This window comes from Eubalaena glacialis, chromosome 3 (genome assembly GCF_028564815.1).
Source record: "Eubalaena glacialis isolate mEubGla1 chromosome 3, mEubGla1.1.hap2.+ XY, whole genome shotgun sequence".
Lineage (NCBI taxonomy): Eukaryota > Metazoa > Chordata > Mammalia > Artiodactyla > Balaenidae > Eubalaena > Eubalaena glacialis.
The window spans coordinates 178,578,427-178,600,995 of NC_083718.1; the positions used below are offsets into that span (position 1 = coordinate 178,578,427).

General features: G+C 46.9%; 1 protein-coding gene across 1 annotated transcript in view; it reads right to left on the reverse strand.

Moving 5' to 3' along the window:
• Nucleotides 1-22,333, reverse strand: part of ALPL (alkaline phosphatase, biomineralization associated) — a 59,734-nt gene extending 37,401 nt beyond the window's left edge. The window contains exon 1 of the mRNA XM_061184789.1: nt 22,170-22,333. The gene's annotated coding sequence lies outside the window, so the exon portion shown is untranslated. The remainder of the gene's footprint in view (nt 1-22,169) is intronic.
• Between the last annotated feature and the right edge of the window lie 236 nt (nt 22,334-22,569).

The window sequence follows — 22,569 nt, forward strand, 5'->3', positions numbered from 1 at the left end:
AGTCCAGAACCTTCATTCTTAACCACTGTACCAGCTTGTCAGAGCTGAAAGGGGCTCTAGGACTAATCTAACCCAGCACTCATTTTTTTCCCAGCAGGAGCCTAAGGTCCAGAGAGGTAGTGTGACTTTCCCAAAGTAACACAGTCAGTTAGTTGAAGAATAGGACAAGCACCCTGGTTTCCTAACTCTTGAACCCCATGCCATCACTGAGTATCACAATGACCATGAGAGGCCTTCAGGGAAGGAGTCTCGAGGATATACCAGAATTTTTCCAGCAGAAGTGTAGGGAAGGCAGACTAATCCGAGGGAACAGCCCATGCGAAGGTCTGGTGGCCATCAAAGTCTTTTTTTGGAGAATAGTGAGCTGTGAGGTGCATGCAAAGGTTGGGGCTGGAACAGATGATAAGGCTGGTTTTCATATTAAACCATGTTTCATATTTCCACATGGTTCTTTTATTGTTTAACACTTTCTTGTTCTGTCTTATGTTGCTAATATCTTTCCTTATTTCTTTCGCATGTTTCTAATGTTAATTAAAAATTCTTGGTCTATCTGTTCTAATGTCGCTGACCCCAGTGCTATCTCGAGTCAGTTTGCTGTTTTTCTTTTGAAGCCTCTGTGCTCTGGCTGGTGATACAGTGGGGGTGAGGGTGCTGCACATACCATCCCTAGAAACAGTGAGGGAAGACATATGGCTCCCCGCCCCTCGTCCTCAAATCAACACCAGAGTAACAATAGAGCAAAAACGTCACTAAGCCTAGGAAATCGTGGAGAGAAACGGAATCTCCTGGGGAGACGGAAGGGGGTTTTAACTTGGTGTGTGCAGCGCTGGAGGGTGGGAACGCAGCAGCCAGGAGAAGGGGCAGGGCCTAGTCTTTAGCGGGTGGAGAATATTGTAGAAAAGACAATTGGATTTGAGCTCTGCTCTTGCTTCTTTGCATCAAGCCTTCCCCAGCACACCTCCCCACACCCCCTGCCCCAAAACATGCCCACTTGCCCTGGAGCAACCGAGGCCAGCATTCTCACTTGCACACGCAGGGCCCAGGCAGACGGTCCAAGTATATGCCGGAGTAAAATCAGGGCCGTGCAGCAGGCACTGTGGAGTTGCAGAAATCAAGAGGGAACTAATGGGGTGACAGGCCTCCACGGTCACTCCACCACCCCTTCTCTTCCGGACCTGGAGGCTTGTGGATTCTGACCTAGGCAGACAGCCCCCTCCCTTGGCTGCTTCTTCCTGGCATCCAGAAAGTGAGGCTCAATCCTGTAGAGTTAGTTATTTGGTGGGGGGGCTGGGGGTGAGAGTCATGATGACAAACCCAGGGAGGAACTATACAGTTCTGACACCTGGGGGCCTCCACTCTGGGACCGTCATCTCCTTGGGCTCATCAATGCTGACAGAGACCAGGGTCAGGCTTGGATTCTTACCCCAACATGCAGCACCAGACAGAATAGCTGAAACCCTCCCACCCCGAGGAATGAGCTCACGGGTTACAGAACAGGGAATCCGAGGAGTACACTGGCTTCAAAAGAAAAACAAACCAATTAGAGATACCACTGGAATCGGCCGTGTTCAACAGATGGACTGAGAATTTTAAAATAAGCATTAGAAACACGCCAAAGAAATAAGGAAAGATATTAGTGAAACAAAACAGAATAAGAAAGTGTTAAAGGACCCAAGTGGAAATATTCTATATGAAAAAACAGTTGAAATAACAAACATAATAGGTAGAATTAACTGCAGAATGGATACTGCAGCTGAGGAATGAAATAGGGAACGGGGATATCAGATGGAGGAATATTTCCAGGAAGAAGCCAGGAAGGATTAAGAAATCGGAAACATGAAAGAAATGGTAAAAGATCAGTTAAAAGTTAAAACAGCAGCCCCAATCTTACTCCATTAATTTGAAATGGTTCATAAACCTAATTGTACAAATCTTCTTGTTTTTTTTTTTTTTTTGGCCGCACCACACGGCATGCGGGATCTTAGTTCCCCAGCAGTGGAAGCACCGCGTCTTAACCCCTGGACCACCACGGAAGTCCCCATAATCCTAACTATAAAAGCCAGAACCATAAAGCCTCTAGAAGATAACATAAGCAGGTATCTTTGTGACTTTGGGGTAAGGCAAGGAGTCCTAACTTCATTTAAAAAAAATGATAATTTGGACTTCATCAAAATTTTACATTTCTGCTCATCAGAAGATACCATTAAGAAGCTGAATAGACAAGACACATAATGGGAAAGAATATGCACAATACACATAGCTCCCGAAGGACTTGTATCCAGTAAATAAAGAATTCCTAAAGTTGCCAATAAAATGATTAACAACCCCCCCACGCACAATGGGCACGAGACTTAGCCACTTCAAAATGAAAACATACGAATGACCAATAGTTCATGGTGCTCCACATCATCAGGTAAATGAAAATTAAACCCGTTTCACACCCACCAGAATGACTAAAACCAAATCAAAATGACTTGCAAAATCAAACATTGGCAGGAATGTAGAAAAACTCATGGTTTTGTAATAAAGTACACTGACTTTGGAAAAGAGTTTGGCAGTTAAACCAACATACACTTATCACATGATCCAGCAATTCCACTCCTAAGTATTTGCTCAAAAGAAATGAAAATACACCCAAAGGGCTTCCCTGGTGGCGCAGTGGTTGAGAATCTGCCTGCCAATGCAGGGGACACGGGTTCGAGCCCTCGTCCGGGAAGATCCCACATGCCGCGGAGCAACTAAGCCCGTGCGCCACAACTGCTGAGCCGGCGTGCCACAACTACTGAAGCTCGGGCACCTAGAGCCCGTGCTCCGCAACAAGAGAAGCCACCACAATGAGAAGCCCGCACACCACAACAAAGAGTAGCCCCGCTCGCTGCAACTAGAGAAAGCCCCTGCGCAGCAATGAAGACTCAACGCAGCCAAAAATAAATAAATAAATTTATTAAAAAAAGAAAGAAAATACACCCAAAGAGTCATACATTAAGTGTTCATAGGAACTTTATTTATAATACCCCCAAACTGGAAACACTCTATTTATTTAATTTTTGGCGGCATGGCATGTGGGATCTTAGTTCCCCGACCAGGGATTGAAGCCACGCCCCCTGCACTGGAAGCGCGCAGTCTTAACCACTGGACCGCCAGGGAAGTCCCTGGAAACAGTTTAAATATTCACTAACACGGCTTCCCTGGTGGTGCAGTGGTTGAGAATCCGCCTGCCAATGCAGGGGACACGGGTTCGAGCCCTGATCTGGGAAGATCCCACATGCCGCGGAGCAACTAGCCCCGTGAGTCACAACTACTGAGCCTGCGCGTCTGGAGCCTGTGCTCCGCAACAAGAGAGGCCGCGATAGTGAGAGGCCTGCGCACCGCGATGAAGAGTGGCCCCCGCTCGCCACAACTAGAGAAAGCCCTCGCACACAAACGAAGACCCAACACAGCCAAAAATAAATAAATAAATAAATAAATATTCACTAACAGATCAATGAATAAACAATGGTGGTATATTAATTCAACGGAAAACCACTTGGCAAAAAAAGGAGAGAACTATTGAGGCAACAAACATAGATGAATCTCAAAAACATTATGCTAAGTGAAAGAAGCTAGACATAGAAGAGTATCTGCTGTATGATTCCATTTACACGAAACTCTAGAAAAGATCAATCTAATCTATGGTAAAAGAAATCAGAATAATGATTGCAATTTGGGAGGAAAAATAGACTGGAAAGGGTGTGAGGGAACTTGCTAGAGAGACGAAATTTTTTTAAATCTTATTTTGGGGTTACGGTTACAAGGTAATGTAATTGGTCAAAATACCACATTGAATTGAACACTTAAGATCTGTGTATTTTATTGAATGAAATTATACATCAACCAAAAAAAAGAGAGAGATGGAAATTAAGCGCCAACATCTAGATATTAGGAGTCCCATGAGAGGAAAATAAATCAAAAGAAGAGATATTTGAAGAAATAATGAAGACAACCTTGGAACTGAAGAAAAATGATAGATCTCAGTTTGAAAGCATCCCAAATACATCAGACAGGATAGATAATGAAAAACCCACACTCAGAAATATTAGAGTGACTATCAGAAGACACATTCTCGAGAAAAACAGATCACTTACAAAGGAATAAGTAACAAATTGAATTGACCAAAGTACCAAAGGAAAAGAATTTGAACTGAGAATTTTATATCCAGCTAAACTGCCATTCAAATGTTAAAGGCTTAAAAAAAAAATCATTCAATGGCTCAGGTTTATACAAAAAGACACCCCCCACAAAAAAAATTTTGAAGTAACTACTTCAGTAATAGAAACAAATTCCACATATGATACTAAAGATATGTGAAAGCTGAGCAAATAACTTAGTAAAGTTTAGTGTTTAAAAAAAATCCCCAGATCAAAGAGAAGAACAAGACAAATATATAATATCTAAACAACTCAGAACTGCAAAACCTAGACAGTTTTAATGTGCTGTCATGGGGGCTCAAAGGCATGTCACTGAAGAGTATAAGGGTTGAAAGGGAAGAGAGAGACCAAAGGGTATAAGAAAGTGCTAATCTTGTCTTTGCAGGGAAGAGCTACAGCTAACAATTCTTTTAAAGTAATAAAATATTAAAATGAAACAGAAAAAGCAAGATAAATTGAAATTAAAAAGTAGGATACACACACATACTTTTCAGGAACACTCAAACATTTTAAAAATTAATCACATACCAGACCACAAAACAAGTCTCACATTTTAAATAACAGGTCTTCACATAGTCCACATTCTCTGACCATTAAGTTTGAAGTTAGTTTTTAAAAGGACAAACAATTTTCCATACACTTAGAGATTAAAAAATCCCTAAATAACTCATAGATCAAAGAAATGTCATAGTAGAAATTAAACACCACTTAGAACTGAACGATAATAAAACACTATATATCAAAAACTGCAATGCAGCAAAGAAAGTCTAAAAATTAATGAGCTAAGTTTCCAATTAAAGAAATTAGAAAAAACAGAAACTCGAAGAAAATAAAAGGAGATTACAAAGAGCAGAAATCAACAAAACAGAAAACAAAGATTAAACTGAGAAGATCAAAGCCACAAGCTGGTCTTTTAAAAAAGTCAATAAACTTGAGGCAAGATTAATTTAAAAAAAAAACAGAGGGAGAAAGAGATAATACACAATTATTACGGAAAAGAGGAATACAATAAGGAAATGCTATAAGCAACCTTACACTGATAAATATGAAAATGCAGATTAAATGCATACATTTCTAAAAATACATATATAACGTACCAAAACTGACTCAAGAAGAAATAAGGAAACTAAATTTAAAAATTGAAACAGTAGTTAAAATCTTTCCACAAAGAAAACAGGCCAAGGTGATTTTACAGGTGAGTTCTATCAGACTTCAAGAAGCAAATTATCTCAATTTTACCCAGACTTTTCCAGAAAACAGTAAAAGAGAAAATATTACCATCTACTTCTATGAGGCCATTATTATTGCAATACCAAAGTCAGAAAAGTACAACATAAAAAATGAAAATTACAGACCCATTTTATTCATGAAAACTGATAAAATAATTCTAAACAAGATATAAGAGAATAACCAATATACAAGTTAGACTTATCTTAGGACTGCAAGGATGGTTTAATATTAGAAGATCAAATATGTAATTAATTACATTAACAGATTAAAGGAGAAAAACCATATAATCATCTCAAGATACTTTTTGAAAGCATTTAATGCAAATTAATTCAACACAAGTTATTATTTTTAAAAAGCTCTCGGTAAGTTATGAATAGAAGAAAGCTTCCTTAACCTAAAAAAAGTCATTTATAAAAAATCTGCAATACATATATATTAAATGGGGAAACACTAGAACATTATCTCTAAAATAAAAAACAAGACAAAGATACCTAATACCACCTTTTAAATTTTTAAGATTGTACTGGTAGACAGTGTAATAAGATGAGGAAAAAAGTTAAAAGCATAAAGACCTAAAAATACAAAAGAAAACTATCATTACTTGTAACTGATTGTCTGCATAGAATCTACAGAAAAATAATTGGAAATAGAGTTTAGCAAATTAGCTTGATAAGATCAAATGCAAAAAAGCCTATTGCATTTTCATACATCAGCTACAAAGAGAACTGGAAAACATAAGAAAAAATGGGTACCCAGATGGGAAAAAAGTTGAATTGGATCCTTATCCTGCACTATACACAAAATCAACTGAACATGGATCAAGGTCTTAAATGTGAAAAACAAAACTTTGAAACATTTAGTAGAAACTGTAGGTGACAGCTTTCTGATCTTGGAGCTAAGGCACACTTTCTTAAATAAGATCCAAAAAGCACTAAATATTAAATAAAACAGTGCTAGATTAGACTCTATAAATTTTAGAATTTCAGTTTCCCAAACATCAGTAGACTCAGAAATATAAAGAACTATAACAAGGGAGTTCCCTGGTGGCCTAGTGGTTAGGATTCCGGGCTTTCACAGCCGTGGTCTGGGTCCAATCCTGGGTCAGGGAACTGAGATCCTGCAAACCACACAGTGGGGGAAGGAAGGAAGGAAGGGAGGGAAGGAGAGAGGGAGGGAGGGAGGGAGGAAGGAAGGACTATTACAAATCAATAAGAAAAGAACAAAAAAAGGACAAATAGAAAAATGGGCAAGGGACTTCCCTGGTGGTCCAGTGGTTGGGAATCCGCCTTCCAGTGCAGGGGACGCGGGTTCGATCCCTGGTCAGGGAACTAAGATCCCACATGCCTCGGAGCAACTAAGCCTGCATGCCTCAACTAGGGAGGAGTCTGCACGCCCCAAGGAGGACCTGACACAGCCAAAAATAATTAATTAATTAATTAATTAATTAAAAATGGGCAAAAGACATCTCACACACACACATTCATACACACTTCTTCAACCTCATTGGCAATCAGGGATATGTAAATCAAATCTACAATGAGAAATCGTTATACTTGTTGGGTTGGAAAAAATTAGAAGTCTGACAACACTTACGGAAGATGTAGAACAACAGGATCTCTTATATGTTACTGGTGGGAGTATAAACTGATACAATCATTTGGAAAACAGTTTGCTCTTATCTTGTGATACTGAACCAATATTCATATACCCTATGACCCCACAATTCCACTCCTAGTTATATATCAAGAGAAAATTTCTATATATATGCATTAGAAAGCATGTACATGAATACTCATAGTGCTTTTTCTACACTAGCAAAAACCTGAAAACAACCCAAATGCCATCAACAAGAAATTGACTAAATAAAAACTGCGGTGGGAATTCCCTCGAGGTCCAGTGGTTAGGACTTGGCGCTTTCACTGCCAAGGCCCCAGGTTCAATCCCTAGTCGGGGAACTAAGATCCCACAAACAGGGCGGCACAGCCAAAAAAAAAAAAATTACGGAACACTCAGTGGAATATTATACTGTAGTTAAAAAAAAAGAATCACAGCTACATGCAACCATTGGATCAATCTCGGCAATGTAAGATTGAGTGAAAAAAGCAAGTCCCAGGAGATTATGTAAAGCATGATACACTTTCATAAAGTAAAAAATATATATTTTTTACATAATGTATATAACACACACATATATATGATTTTAAATACTAATCCAAAAAAGGCAAAGGGAATGAGAAACTTCATATGTATAATACGTATATCTGTGTGTGATAATAATACTAATAAAGTATTAATCAAAATTTTAAAATAATAATTTTAAAAGGCAAGGGAATGAGAAAGCCCAGACTCAGGAGAATGGTTACCCCGCATGAAGAAAGGTGGGTAGGAGACAGATGGAGGAACCCAGAGGAAGATGTAAGGTATTGGATGATGGCTCATAGGCATTTAAAATTTATTTTTAATAATAAAATAGGGACTTCCCTGGCAGTCCAGTGGTTAAGACTCCACGCTCCCACTGCAGGGGACATGGGTTCGATCCCTGGTAGAGGAACTAAGATCCCACATGCCACGCGGTGGGGCCAAAAAATAAATAAATAAAAATAATAAAATATACACGAGGGACATTATGAACCAGTGATAAATGTGCTTGAACAAGGATCATGATTAATCCACTGAAAGATCCCAGGGTCCATAAAACAACTTAAATGAAAACAAAAATGCTCAGTAAATATTCACATTTTGCCAAGCACTATAGAAACTGTTCAACACGCTTCATATCTCATTGAATCCTCAAACAGTTTTATGAGCTGGAAACCATTACTGTCCCCATTTTGTGAGTAAACTGAGGTTCAGTCACTCGGCCAGGGTCAATCATCTGGAACCCAGGTCACCTCCTCCTGTCAAAGTAGGCAAAATATGTAACTTTCTTTTTTTTTTTTTAATTTTATTTATTTATTTATTTTTGGCTGTGTTGGGTCTTCGTTTCTGTGCGAGGGCTTTCTCTAGTTGCGGCAAGCGGGGGCCACTCTTCATCGCGGTGCGCGGGCCTCTCATTATCGCGGCCTCTCCTGTTGCGGAGCACGGGCTCCAGACGCGCAGGCTCAGTAATTGTGGCTCACGGGCGCAGTTGCTCCGCGGCATGTGGGATCTTCCCAGATCAGGGCTCGAACCCGTGTCCCCTGCATTAGCAGGCAGATTCTCAACCACTGCACCAGCAGGGAAGCCCAAGATATGTAACTTTCTTGGCAAACAGTAAGTGCTTAATAAGTGTTTGCCTTAATTCAGAGGGGCTGTGTGGGCATATTGGAGAGAAACTGGTTGGTGGCTAGGGGACCCAGATACAGTCCTACCACCTCCCTTCACGACCTGGCAGGGTCACTTTCCCTCTCTGTGCCTGGAGAGGGCTGGAGTGGCAAACCCCAAAGGCCATTCCTGCTTAAACAACCGTTTAAGGGGCCACAGAACAAACAGGTCACCCTTACCTTACTTCTCCTGGCAGGCCCTGCTGATTCTCCCAGAGTCGGTCTGAGGTCTGCAAGCTTTGGGTCCAGCCCACCTTCTGACATCACCTCCTGGCCCCCTCCGCTCACCACTCAGACCTTCTGTGCCCTGCTCTCTTCCCTCAGGGTTTTTGCACGGCCTGTTCCCCTGCCTGGAACACTCATTCCCAAGGTCTTTGCTTGGATCACTCCTTCTCATTCTTCAGGTCAAAGGCCACCTCCTCTGAGCCCCTACCGCACCCCAGTCCCTCACTGTTTCACAACCCTGCTCATCACTGGCTGAAATTAACCCAATTTTATTTTATGGTCTGTCTTTTGCATTACAGAGGAGCTCCTGTATCCCCAGCACCCAGAACCACACCTGCCTGCAGAAGACGCTCAGTATTTGTTGGAAAGAGAGAGGAAAAAAAAAGAATGACGCTGCCTCCCGCAGAAATTCTTTGTGGTTGTTCTGCCCGAGGCTTGGTTAGGTGGCTCCTCTGGTCCCACAGCTCTTGAACTTTCCTTCACCCTACACCACCTGGTGAGTGTGTCTGAATGTGTCTGTTTACATGACCATCTCCTGCACGCACTGGTTGATCTTTGAAGGAAAAGCGAGACCAGATTCGTCTGCGAATTCCAGCAGCCAGCCTTGGGCCTAGCAGGCAGTTGGGCTAAGGAAATGTTTGTTGAATGAATGAATGAATGTTCTGCACCCAACTTTCCCCCTTCCTGACTCTGCTTCCTCCTTTTTCCAGCCTGACAGGCACCAAGAGCTGACACCCAGGTGAGCTGACAAGAAAGGCCACTCCAGCGTGAATTTTCTGAAGTGGGGACAGCCCCTCCTTCCCCCAACAGTAGTCACTCCAGACAGTGAGGGAACAAAGCCCAAGGTCAGCCCTGCCTCTGCCACAGGAACCATCTGGGGCCTGCCCAGCAAAGCCAATGCGACAGGGTTTTCCGTGCATCTCAGCCTCGCTGATTAGAGCGTGCCACAGAACGGGGAGGCTGGCAGGCCTGCCTCAGAGCCCCAGCGAGAGGCCTTGCCAAGTGAGCTCTGCCTGGCCAGGGGCCAGTGGGGAAATACTTGATTATTCAAATCAAGTAGCCACTCAAGAGGAAAAGATCTGCTTCCTCCAAAAGGACAAAGTGGGGCAGGCAGGCCAGTCCAGGGACTTGGGTGTCGAAGGGGGAAATTGCAGAGCAAAGTTCTCACACAAACCAGTGCTCGGAGATTTGCCACCCCAGGAAGACTCTGGAAGCCTGAGATGGAACTCCAGGAGGGTCAGGTCCAAGGCCAGAGCCCTGGACTGAAGCTGGGGCCAGTCCCCCACTGAGGATTCTCAGTTAGCAGTAGCTTCAGCCAGGTTAATTGCTCTGGCCTCCTTCTGACCCTGGTTCTGGAGACACCGGGACTGCCCCCCTGTGCTCCCCACCCCTGTCCGTTCCTCCCTTCGACCAGGATCACACAAGGGGTAGATAAACTCTGCATCCTCGGCTCAGGGGGCCAGGGAGTGTCCCACAGTCTATTCCTGCCATTTGCTCAACTCCTGCCTTGCACCCACTACCTGAGTCGGGCTCTGGAAGAACCATCAGGTGCAAGAAGAGTTTATACATCTGGCCTGCAGAGATTTATCTAACATTTATTAAGTGACTACGGGCCCACACTCTGGAGCCAGGCTGCCCAGGTTCCAATTCTGGCTTAACCACTTATGAGCTGCATGACCTTGGGCAAGTCCCTTCCCTTTTCCGTGCTTCTCCTTTTCACCTGTAAAAGCTGGGATTGGAGTACCTACTCTGTGGGAAGTTTAAGAGGACCAAATGAAAAAGGGTGTATAAAACACTTACTTAGCAGGCCACACATGCGGATTCAGCAAATGACAACTCTTAGTATTATTAAACAAATTAAGATTGTTTGGAGGCAGGCCTAAGTCTCTGGACCAGACATCCCCAAGACAGACAATTTTTCCCTCACAGAGGCAAAACCAGTCAGCTCAGAGCAGACTGAAAGGCAGAGGGGAAAGCCCCCAGACTCTGGGTTCAAATTCCAGCTCCTCCACCCATCAGCTCTGCAACCCTGGGCAAGTTACTTAACCACACTGAGTCTTGTTTCTGCCTCTGTGTATTATAGACCACAGTAGTACCTCCCTCAGAACTGTCACGAATCTTCCCCATCGGGAGGGATGTTAGTCCCCGTTGCTGTCGGCTCTGAGCAGTGCCAGGGAATTAGGGAGCTGACACGTGCGGGGGCTGACACGTGCGGGGGCTGCCCCAGGCAGGGGTGAGGTGATAGGCTGGTTTCCTTTCCTGAAAACCTCTGTCTGGGCCCAGCCTCGGGGTGTGATGTGGGGAAGGCTCCCCAGGAGGTGGGGAAACTCTCCTCCACTCCCAGGATCATGTAATATCAGCGTGTACACTCACACAGGCCTGCCTGCCAACAGCCAGCCCTGAGCAGAGGCGAGAGGAACTGACCAGCAGGAAACTTCGATGAGCCTTTCCTCACAAAAGGAGGCAGTACGGCCAGACTTCATAGCCTGATGGCTGGGATTTACATGCCGGCCTGCCAGCTACTAACCATTTCCTGGGCAAGTGAGTTCATTTCTCTCATCCGTGGGGTGGGTATGATTAAGTATGGTGCTACCTCCCAGGGCTGATGAGCTCCTACATCTAACACACTTGGGGCAGCGTCTGCTCCTCAGGAGGTATCAGTTGGCGCTGTTATAGTCATTCAGGACTGCTTTAATTTCTTCCATGAAGGATCTCCTGGCTTTCTCCAGCAGACTCAGGTCTCCCTCCTGTGGGCTTCTACACAGGGCAGGATCCACGCCTGTTACACAGATGATGATCACAAGACCTACTATGTGCTCGGCACTGTGTTAAGCATTTTATATCCATGGAGATGTTTCCTAGTCAGGGGGCAAAACCACCACTGGACTCACCTACTACTTATGACCACAGGCTCTGGGGCAGGGGCTTCTGTGCTATGGAAAGAGGTTGGGGGAAAGTGGTCACCACATTATATTACTTGGAATACATGTGCCCTGGAAGGTATGAAAATATTTGCACTTGGTACCAACTGTGTGACCTAGGAGACATTACTTAGACTCTCTGGGGCTCAGTTGTGAGGATAAATGAATAAATATAAGTGAAGCACTTAAAGCAGAGCCTGGTTCATGACATATTTAAAACAAACATCTATTGATATATATGTATCAATCACTCCTCCGAGTACCTCTCAGGGACAGAGGAGGAAACAGGCACGGAGGTCATACAAGGTCTTAGTTCCTAAGAGATGTTATTTCCTGCAAGTATTCACTCACCCATTCACCATATATGTATTAACTGCGTACTATGCACCAGGATGCATGTTATATAGATTCGGCAAATGATGGCTGTTACTATTTTTAAAGAAATTAATGTTACTTGGCACTGAGGGTCCATCTGTGAACAGGTTGGACAAGATTGGTCAGAGGTATGACGCTGGGGAAACTCATACCTGACTAAGGGTCTGAGCCACCAATAGGGAGACTGGATTGTCCTGCTGCCAATCATTAACCAATCATTCATGAGCTGATGTCACTGGTGGAGAGAAGAAGATACCAATGTAGATGCGGGAAGGGCAGCCAGGCTCGGCCTGGAGTGGCTCAGGTGTTAAACCCAGCGGGACAGCCTTTCCAGATTTCCCCATGGGAACCAAGCCCGGCTGGGCTGTGGACACCCCTGCCAGGCGGGGCAGCCTTTCGTTACGTTAACATCATTGGACACTTGCTGAATGCGGGTACCTTGTTAGACACTGGGATTCACGAATGACTCAGATGGGGTTCCTGCCCTCCAGAAACTCACACAGAGCCAGACACTACCTGGATGATCAGATTACAAAGGACTGAAGATTTCCAAGCAAGATCTAGAAAAGCAGCCGTGATGCCAACTGGCAACACAGGCAGGGAGGACACAGCAGGTGCAAAGGCAAAGATGGGACAGGTTGGGGGACACATTTGGGGAAAGATCTTTAGCCTGGGATCCTGACCTGAGTTTGAGGGCTGGTTCTGCCATCGACTTGACCTGAGCCTGTTTCCATTTTGCAAAATGAAGATAATACTTTATTGGGCTGTTTCAAGGATTCAGTGAGTTCATGAATAAGAAAGAGCCTTAAAAATGGAAAAGTATAAGAGCCTGGATACTGAGGCTGGCAGTATCCAGTATTAAAGTGACTATTAAATGAGTATTAAAGTGACTCATCTACGGTCCCATGGCTGATTAAAACAGGAACTAGTTTTGGTTCATCCAGGATGGGGGGCCAGCAACTCAACCCCACCTCAGCTGCAACACTCCCACGTTCCCATCCCCCAACCCAGGCTCCCCTGGCCAATCCAGGGCCCAGGGATAACCATCTCCTCACCGTGTGATCCCAGGCCCGATTTTCTAACCTGCAACATGGAGACGCCGTTTGCTGTGCTACTCCCATGTGTATATGGAAGGCTCTGCATGCAGAAGAGCACTTTCCACAGGTGAAGGAATGTCAGGGTCACAAATGAGAGGTGATGATGGTGAGTGAGGAAGAGCCAGTGTGGAAACTGAGCCAGGGAGGGGAGCCAGCTTCAGGGCTGGACGGATGTGAAAATTCTAATCTCAGCAACTCCGCTGGTTCACCAGCTGAGGAAACTTGGGCAAATTATTTCACCTTCGAGTCATTTCCCTCACTTGAAAAATGGGCTGTAATAAGGATTAAAAGCATGAATGTATATAAAGCATTTAGTAGAGTGGCTTGGTGCATAACAAATATTCAGTAGATGTTAATAACTCTTATTACTACTATTACTACTACTATGGATATTATTATGGAGGGTGGGGGAAGGGGTAAGCGGAACTCTTTCCGGGACGATCTGAAACCAGCCTCTTCCTTCTCATTTTTACTTTAAGCCTGAGTTGTGACCAGCCCCAGAAACCATTCCCCACCCTTCCTTGAGGAGTGAACCAGGGACACAGCTCCATGGAAGGTCTCCACCCTACACCAGAAGTGAGTTCTGCCGCAGTCTAGCTCAAGAGTCCTCCTGCTTTCCCAGGCCAGGAAAAGAAGACTGAGGAGCACAGTGACACTGACCTGGGCACCACCCTGGGCCTGTCCCTTCTCTGCCCCTGTTCACACAATGCCTAAGTCTAATTTGGTTCTGGGATGTCTTTCCATCTTGTGTGCCAATTCTAATGAGTGGATAATGGCTGCCTGGAGGACTGCATTTAGAAGGAACTTGAGGTTTAGAAGGAAAGAGAGCAGTGCTTGATTAGTCATGTCTGACATGTACAGGACGTAGGGTGACAGCATGCATGCCAACTACTTGCCACACGTGAACTAGAAAAGTCCTAACCTTGCCTCCCTCAAACAAGCCATAGTTGTCAGGCAGGGTAACTGAAAGCCAAGAGGGAAAGGGACGTGTCCAAGGTCACACAGCTTGAAATGGCAGGGTTGGGATTCAAACCCAGGCTCCTCCGGCTTTCTGAGGATGCTTCCTGCTAGGATTGTCATTTCCTTCCTCTTGACTAGAAGAGGAGGTGTCCAGGCCAAAACCCATTGTCTTGGAGAACAGAAGCTGCTGTCCAACCAGGAGTGTGCCTGTCCTTGGTCACCTTCCTCTGAGACCTCCCACATGACTTTGCAAACCCTAGAGACAGATGGTTCCACTGAAAACAAATATATACAGCAAGGTCCCCTGAGGGCTTGTATCCAGACAAAAAAATTGAATCCAGATGCTAATCTGATTGGGCAGGAAGGCATAAGACCTGAATTTGGGTCTCATCGCCTCTTTCTAGCTGTGTGACCTTGAGAAAGTTACTCAGCTTCTCTGAGCTTTAGTTTTCGTCTCTATAAAATGGAGAGGATAACAAGTTAAATATAATAAGGTCATTAAAAGTGATTTGCTCAGTTCCTGACACAGAGTAAGACCTTAAATGTTAGTTGGAAGGACGAGGTCAAGGGGAAAAATGAAAACTCACAGCATTTTCACAAAAATTACTCAGGTGATTAAGGCAAGGCTCATATGAGCTGTTGAGAGGAACTTGTTTATCTTTGATATCCTGATAGGCTAACTGAAGCTGAAATATGAATTACTAGATTTGATAATTTCAAAATAAGGAACCAGACTCTTCTAGGAAAATAGGGTGTGTCATTCATGTCACAAAGAAGAAAGCATCCTTGAGTGGGTGGGTTGGCAATGGTAGGGGATGAGTGTGTATATTTCCCACTTTCCAGGCTGAGTGATCTTGTGCCTCAGTTTCCTCATCTGTAATGGGATAATTGCACTTGCCACATAGGGCAGCCGTTTAGACTAACTGAACAGTTCCAGGACAGGCGCTGAGTACCACCTGGCATGGCAATGTTAGCGGTGGTGTGTGGAGGTGGGAGGGGGGTGCTCACTTAATGAGGCGGAGGAAACAGAGCAGCTATACAGGTGCTAAGAAGGAGTGAAGGAGGGGAGGGGGTCCCAGAGTCAGCTGACACACTTTCTACCCAGAATGGTGGCAGATGAGTACGTTATTAACTCCTGTATGTTAAGAGGCCAGTAAGTCAAAGTGGGAACAGGTGGAGTAAGAAAGAGACAAATGATACTCAGAGAGGCCAAGCCTGACACAGGTGAATGACAGCCAGCTTAGAGGATTATAGGACAGCGAACTGACAACCTCAACCTGAGGTCTGGGAGAGTGCCCACCCTGCTGTTCTGTAGACAAAGTAAAAGGTGGATCAGAGAAGGCAAGAACTTGACTTCACAAAGAGTCACATGGCGGATCCGTTTAAAAGTGAGATTTACGGGGACTCCCCTGGTGGCGCAGTGGTTAAGAATCCACCTGCCAATGGAGGCGACACGGGTTCAAGCCCTGGTCCAGGAAGATCCCTCATGCCGCGGAGCAACTAAGCCCGTGCACCACAACTACTCAGCCTGCGCTCTAGAGCCCGCAAGCCACAACTACTGAGCCCGTGCGCCTAGAGCCCATGCTCCGCAGCAAGAGAAGCCACCACAATGAGAAGCCCGTGCATGCAACGAAGAGTAGCCCCCGCTCACCACAACTAGAGAAAACCCGCGCGCAATAACGAAGACCCAATGCGGCCAAAAAATAAAAATTAAAAAAATTTTAAAAAAATTTTTAAAAAGTGGGGTTTATGGTTTTTCAAATAAAAGCCACCTAAACACTTTTTTAAAGAACATAAAATGTTAGCTGGGCTTGTCCGGCAGCTTGCAGACCTGGCCAGCTGAAGTTCATCCACCTGAATCACAAACTGAGATCTGGGAAGATGAAGACGCTTCTCTCAAACAAGCCCTGGGTCAGCGCCTCACTACAGGGTCTCAGAGGAAATAGCCTCCCAGCCGCCATTCCCCTCTCTCCCTTCCCTGGGTCAGGGCAGGGTGACTGAGGCACCTAGGGGAGGGGTTTGGACCCAAGGTGTCCATCCCTTGAGCCTCAACTGCAAAATGGCAGGGAGTGAGGGGTAGGTGAGGTTCAAAGACGATGGGTTAAGTGCCTGGTACCCAGCGGGTGCTCACAAAATGCTACTTCCCACACACGGTCATTCCTCGAACTCTGCAGCTGCAGGGACCAGGGGCCCTGTGGCTCTGTCAGGAATCAGGGCTCCCCCTTGTTCACCTTGTACCCCGCAGAGCAGTTTGCTTGTGGAGACCTTCTAGGATCTCATGCTAGGCAGCTGCCTCCAGAGCCTTCACCGTGAGCTTTAACCATGAGGTTTCATGGCCTCCTACACTGCCCTTGAGCTCAGACACGGCGATTTGGAGATCTGTGCTACAGCTGGGCTACGGCCTGTCATCAATCACCAGGCCTTGGTCCCCAGAAAAGGGGGCAGAACAGAGAGCTGTGGGTTCAGAGTGCAAGACGGTGTTTCCTGTCTGCAAAGTGACACCAATGCACAGGGCTACTGGGAGCATTAGGTGAGGCGGCAGATGTCAAGGGAGTTCCTCCCCTCAGGGGGCTGCATAATCTCTAGTCTGAAGCACCCCAGGTTGCCTGTCCCCAAGGGGGTGGGCCCCGGGCCCAGCTTCCTAAGCACTAACAGGCTGATGCTCTATTAGCCCCCAAACTCTAGAGCCCTTAGCCTCTTCCTGGGACCAGAAAAGCAGAAAGAAAGCTCCCTCATCCCGGCTGACATGTTTCAGAGATGCTGCCAGGCCCCGGAAGAGGGATTGGTGTCTATGTGTCCCACATTCCTACCCTGAGCCTCCTGAGGGCTGGCCCAAGCCTCACGCACCTAGCCCAGAAACTGCAAACTCAGAAGGCAGGCAGGGAATGACAATGAAGCAAATGGGCTGGGTGTGAGAGCAGGGCACAGTGGGGACTGCGGTCAAGTGGATAGAGCAGCTGCTAATCAGCTCCAGTCATGGTGGCCAGGCAGGGATGCAGCCCAGAGTGGCCACAACTTTTGATCTTTTGAGGGAAGCCAGAAACCCTTATTTTTATGTAAAATGAAATCACCAGCAATGAAATCAAAGTTTTAAAATCACTGCAGGAGACTTATAGACATCGAAAACAAGCTTATGGTTACCAAAGGGGAAACGTGGCGGGGAGGGATAAACCAGGAGCTTGGGATTAACACATGCACACTACTATATATAAGATAGATGACCGACGGGGACCTACTGCATAGCATAGGGAACTCTACCCAATATTCTGTGATAACCTATATGAGAAAAGAATCTAAAAAAGAATGAGTATATGTATATGTATAACTGAATCATTTTGCTGTACACCTGAAACTAACACAACACTGTAAATCAACTATATTTCAATAAAATTAAAAAAAAAATCACTGTGGGAGTCAACAATGCCCCCACCCCCACCCTTTTCTGCCTCAGGAGGGCAGTTTGTGACTGACCTGCCATAACCTAAGTCACAAATGTTTGAGGACCAACTCAAATTAAATCAGACCCATTCCAAGTCTTAGGGATGTCGCAACCCCCCAACTCCTGCTCTTCAGGCAACTTGGGTTACAGATGAGGACACTGAGGCTCAGAAAGGGGAAGGGACTTGCCCAAGGTCACACAGGTAGTATATCAACAGTTCAAGGGCTTAAACTCTGCTCTGAGTTGCGGATCTTTCTCTACCAACGCGTACCATCTATATTCTTCCTTCAACAATTCTTTCTTTTTAAAAAATAGATATATTAAGGATATGCTATGGAAATGATACACACCAAAATCAAGATAGTGGTTACTTTTAGGACGGTCATGGGTGACCCTGGGCAAGCTCTTCCCCTCTCTGGACCTCAGTCTCCCTGGTCTGCAAAGCAGCCGGTTGACAGAGGCAGCCTTTAAATGCCTTCCAGCTCTGAGGCATCTATGAGGTCTCTTCTCTGGCCAGTACTTTGTGGCTTCAGATGAATATAAAATTGTAATAATAATAATAATGGGGAGGGCAAGTCCACGGTAGCCAGGAAGGAACACTACAATTTTAAGTGAAACTTGACTCCTGGTTACTGGAATTCAGAAAGAACGATGTTAATACCCAGGCAGTTTAACCACCACCCAACAGTTAAACAAAAACACATCTGGTTTAACTTCATTTTCCTCGTCTCCTCCCCCCCACCCCCTACCCTCATCTCAAATTTTACCCCTTAATTTGAGAAGTCAAATTAAATGCAAACAATTGATTTCATGCCACAGTGAGGTTGAGAATTTCAGCATGGAAAACTTTAAGCATGAAGTTTTTCTGGGAGTAATTAGGAAATGTTGGGGGGTGGTATAAGGGGGGTGGAAAAATATGGAGACTATTCTTGAATGTTCTTTGGACACTGAGCATCAGAGAAGAGTTGCTGGGGGCCTACTATGAACCCAGCACTCAGAGAGGCCAAGTGACTTGCCTCAGGTCACGCAGCTAGGGATTGGAACCCAAGATGCCGATCCCAAAGCCAGCACTTTCCCTCCTGTCTAGGCCTTTGTAACCTACATAGGGCCTTCCCTCTGGCCCTTATGGATCACCTGGTAGTGGCAAAGAAACTGTCCCGTAGGAAATATTAACTTCTCAACAGCAATCTCCAACAGTGGGTCAGCCCCAGCTGAGCCATTCAATGGTGAAAAACCATTTATGATTTTGCTGGCCCCACACAGCAACTCTGCAAAGTACATATTATTAACCCATATTACAGATGATTTCCTTACCTGAGGCTCAGAGAGGGAAATAAACTTGTCTAGGGTCACACAGCAGCGCTGGGAATGAACCTCCAATCTACTGCCCACAGCTGCCCTCTAAAAGTGAGGACATCTCTAAAAACAAAACAAAACAAAAGGGGCTTCCCTGGTGGCACAGTGGTTGAGAATCTGCCTGCCAATGCAGGGGACACGGGTTCGAGCCCTGGTCTGGGAAGATCCCACATGCCACGGAGCAACTAGGCCCGTGAGCCACAACTACTGAGCCTGCGCGTCTGGAGCCCGTGCTCCGCAACAAGAGAGGCCGCGATAGTGAGAGGCCTGCGCACCGCGATGAAGAGTGGCCCCCGCTTGCCGCAACTAGAGAAAGCCCTCGCACACAAACGAAGACCCAACACAGCCAAAAATAAATATAAAAAAAAATAAATTAAAAACAAAACAAAACAAAAAACAAAAAAACACACTGCACAGCTTAGCTCCAGCCTGCTGAGGATGAGGATGACGACGTAGCACTGGAAAGCTGAGTCTGCATTCCTGTGGCCATGCGGAGATTTCTGAGCGCTAGTTCTCAGCTCAGCTTGCTCCCTCTCCCCGTAATGTTCTCTTCAAGCTCTGAGTTTTGTATTAATAACTCAAGGTGAGAACTCCGAGCTATGTCACTGGATCCTACCCCTGGATTAAGAGGCCTCATCCCCAAAGATGGGTACAACGTGAAGATCGCTAGAGTTGATCACGAGGGTTCCAGCCCCAGCTCCCCAGGTAGCATCTGTGTGTCCTTGAACAAGTCACTTCCCTTCTCCAGGACTGATTTCTAGTTTGCAGGGAATGTTGGGTATGTAAGCCATGGGACAGGCAGGGTTTGAGTTTGGTTTCACCTCATTTCAAAGCTGGGACACATAGAGGCAGAAGGCACTGTGGAGATAACAGCCCCAGGCCTGTTCCCAGCAAGGACCTCCAGGCTCCTGGCCAAGGCTGAGTTTAGGATGACAGGAGGTGGCACCTGAGTGTGGGCAAGGAAGATGCCGTGCCACTCTACAGCACAGCCCATCAGGGAAAGGACAGGGCCTAGGCGGTGGGTGACAGGTTTCCAGGGTTCAGGGGCAGTGACATAACCCTATGCCCAGTCTCAAGGTTGCATTTTCTGCTGAGATTAGAGCTGATTATAGACAATATTTTCTTAGGCACAGACACCAGCTAAACACTTTGCATACATTAATCATACTATTTATTGATCTCAGCTTAAAGGAGGAGACTGGGGCATGACAGAGAACAGAATTTGTCCCAGGTCACACAGCTAGGTTGCCTTTTCTATTAGTGAAAACCAAAGGTTGGCTGATCAGTTTTACCCATCTTATTGCATTTTAATCTCCTTCCTTGTGAATTGCTTAATTCCAATTCTAAAGTGTCAATTTCAGAGCCTGAAAACATTTTGTTATACAAGCGTCCAGATGGCTGTTTAATTTACCGCTGCATTCTCAGCACCTAGAACAGGGCTTGGCGCATTCATAAGTATTTGTTAAATGAAGATAGCATTTCGTTTCTGGCCTCAGTTCAGTTTTATTCCTCACAATAGTCTCATGAGAGAGGCATACTCCCTATTTTCCAGGTGGGGCCACAAATACAGACAGGGGCCATCACTCAAGCCTGTCTTACTCCAGGGGCCAGGAAGTTAGGAAGCCATGTCCAGGAGCCTCTTCTGCTTAGGGAGTTCAGAGGCATGAAGTTCAGGAAGAAAAAAGGAGGCAAAGGGACAAGAGCAGGGGCAGGGAGTGGAGTAGGTGGGGGTGGGGGGAACAACACAGTGGGGAGGACTAAATATTTGAAGAAGGCAGGTCTAGAGCATGGGGGGAGGCAAGACTGAGCACCAGCAGGGCCAGAAGAGGAACCAAGGTCAGCCCCTCATCTCTTGGGTCATATAATGGAAGCAGGGAGCTAAGGTTGTAGGGTTTAGAGTCTGGGTTCACATCCTGGTCTCATATTTACTTAACTGCTCCAGGCCTCCGTCTCCCTATTTGTAAACAAGATGATGCATGTGAAGTGTTGGAGCCTGGCACACAGTAGGCATTCAATAAACAGTTGCTGTCATCTTTGCTGGTGTGGGAGCCAAGCCCTTGCCTACCAGGGAAGCCCGGCCCACCGGGGGAGTCTTTCTTTCCCAGGGCCCAGAGGCCCTTTCTGGCCTGAGAATTGCCCCCTTTTGATCTCCAGGGTTTTCCCCCTCCACCCACAGGCCTTTGTAAAGCCCCCCTCCCCCAATCCCATTACGCTTGGAAAAAGGGTCAGAAGGGACAATGTAGGGGAAGGATGGGGTTTTCCTTAGCTTCCCGCCCCACCATTGTTACCATGCATTTAACCCTTTCTTATCTAGACTAGGCGTGGGAACCAACCCTGAGCTATCCGCTCACCTGCACATGCCCAGAGATAGATCGCAAACTCCCTCAGCTTCCGGGGCTCCGGAGCTTTGCCCTAAGGCTTTTGTGCCCACCCCCGACTCCCAAACAGCCTCCAACACGCCGGTTGTCCGTTCCCCCCACTCCCACCCCCCTGCGGCTCCCGGACCCAAGTGCCTGCCTCCCTCTACTGTTCCCAGCTCTGGCCCAAACTACTTTGGAGCCCACCCAGGCAGACCAGCCCCCTCCCCGCCTGCTGCGGCAAGATCTAGAGATTACTAGGTGGTTGGCAGTTCTGGGTGGGCAACCTGACTCGCTTGATCTCGGACCAAGGGGGTTCCGTAGAAGCCGCTCAGTCACGGAGCACCGGGAGGAGGTGCCTAGACTGAAGGTGGGGGGTCTCGGGCAGCGGCCTGGGAGGTAGGAGACCCCAGGGCTGCAGCAGCGGTCGCGAGCGCAGTCCCCTTGACTCGCCGGCTCCGCGAGCGCCAAGTCCGATTTCCAGCCCGGCCCAGCGCGCCCGCCGGGAGCCTCGGATGCACGCGAGTACGGGAGCGGGACAGGTGGCTGGGGGTTCATAATGGGCTGCCTTGGGAGGTGTCGGGGCGCGGAGGTCCCTGCCCCGCCACTGATATCCGACCTCGCCACCGTCCCCAGGCGAGGGGAGGATGTGGGAGGGGCCGGGGAATCGACCACATCCCTGGGGCCGCGGGGAGCCGGGAGCCAGCGTCGAGTCTTTACCTGCGCTGAGTTCGTGGGCGAAGGTCTGTCCTGGCACAAGTGACGAGAGGTCGGTGCGCTGGGACGGAGAGCTCGGAGTGGCGGGAGCGCGACGCTGCATGGGCCACCTCCCCCGCGGGCTTATAAAGGCGACCGCGGGGCCCGAGCGCGGCCGGGGCAGCCCTCCCCTGCTCCCGACCCCGCCCCCGGCCGGGGCCCCGGCCCTCCCCGCCCCCGCCCCGCCCCCGGCCCCGGCCGGAGCGATGCCCGCAGGTCCGCCGCGTGGCCAGGGCGCCCCCTGCCGGGGAGTGGGGCACCCTCCCCCTTCCCGCGCCCCGGCTCGGCTCGTGTCCCGCGCGGGGTTGGGGCGGGCTGGGGTGCCGCTGTCTCCGTGTTCTCCTGCTCTTTCCGCCTCCGCGCT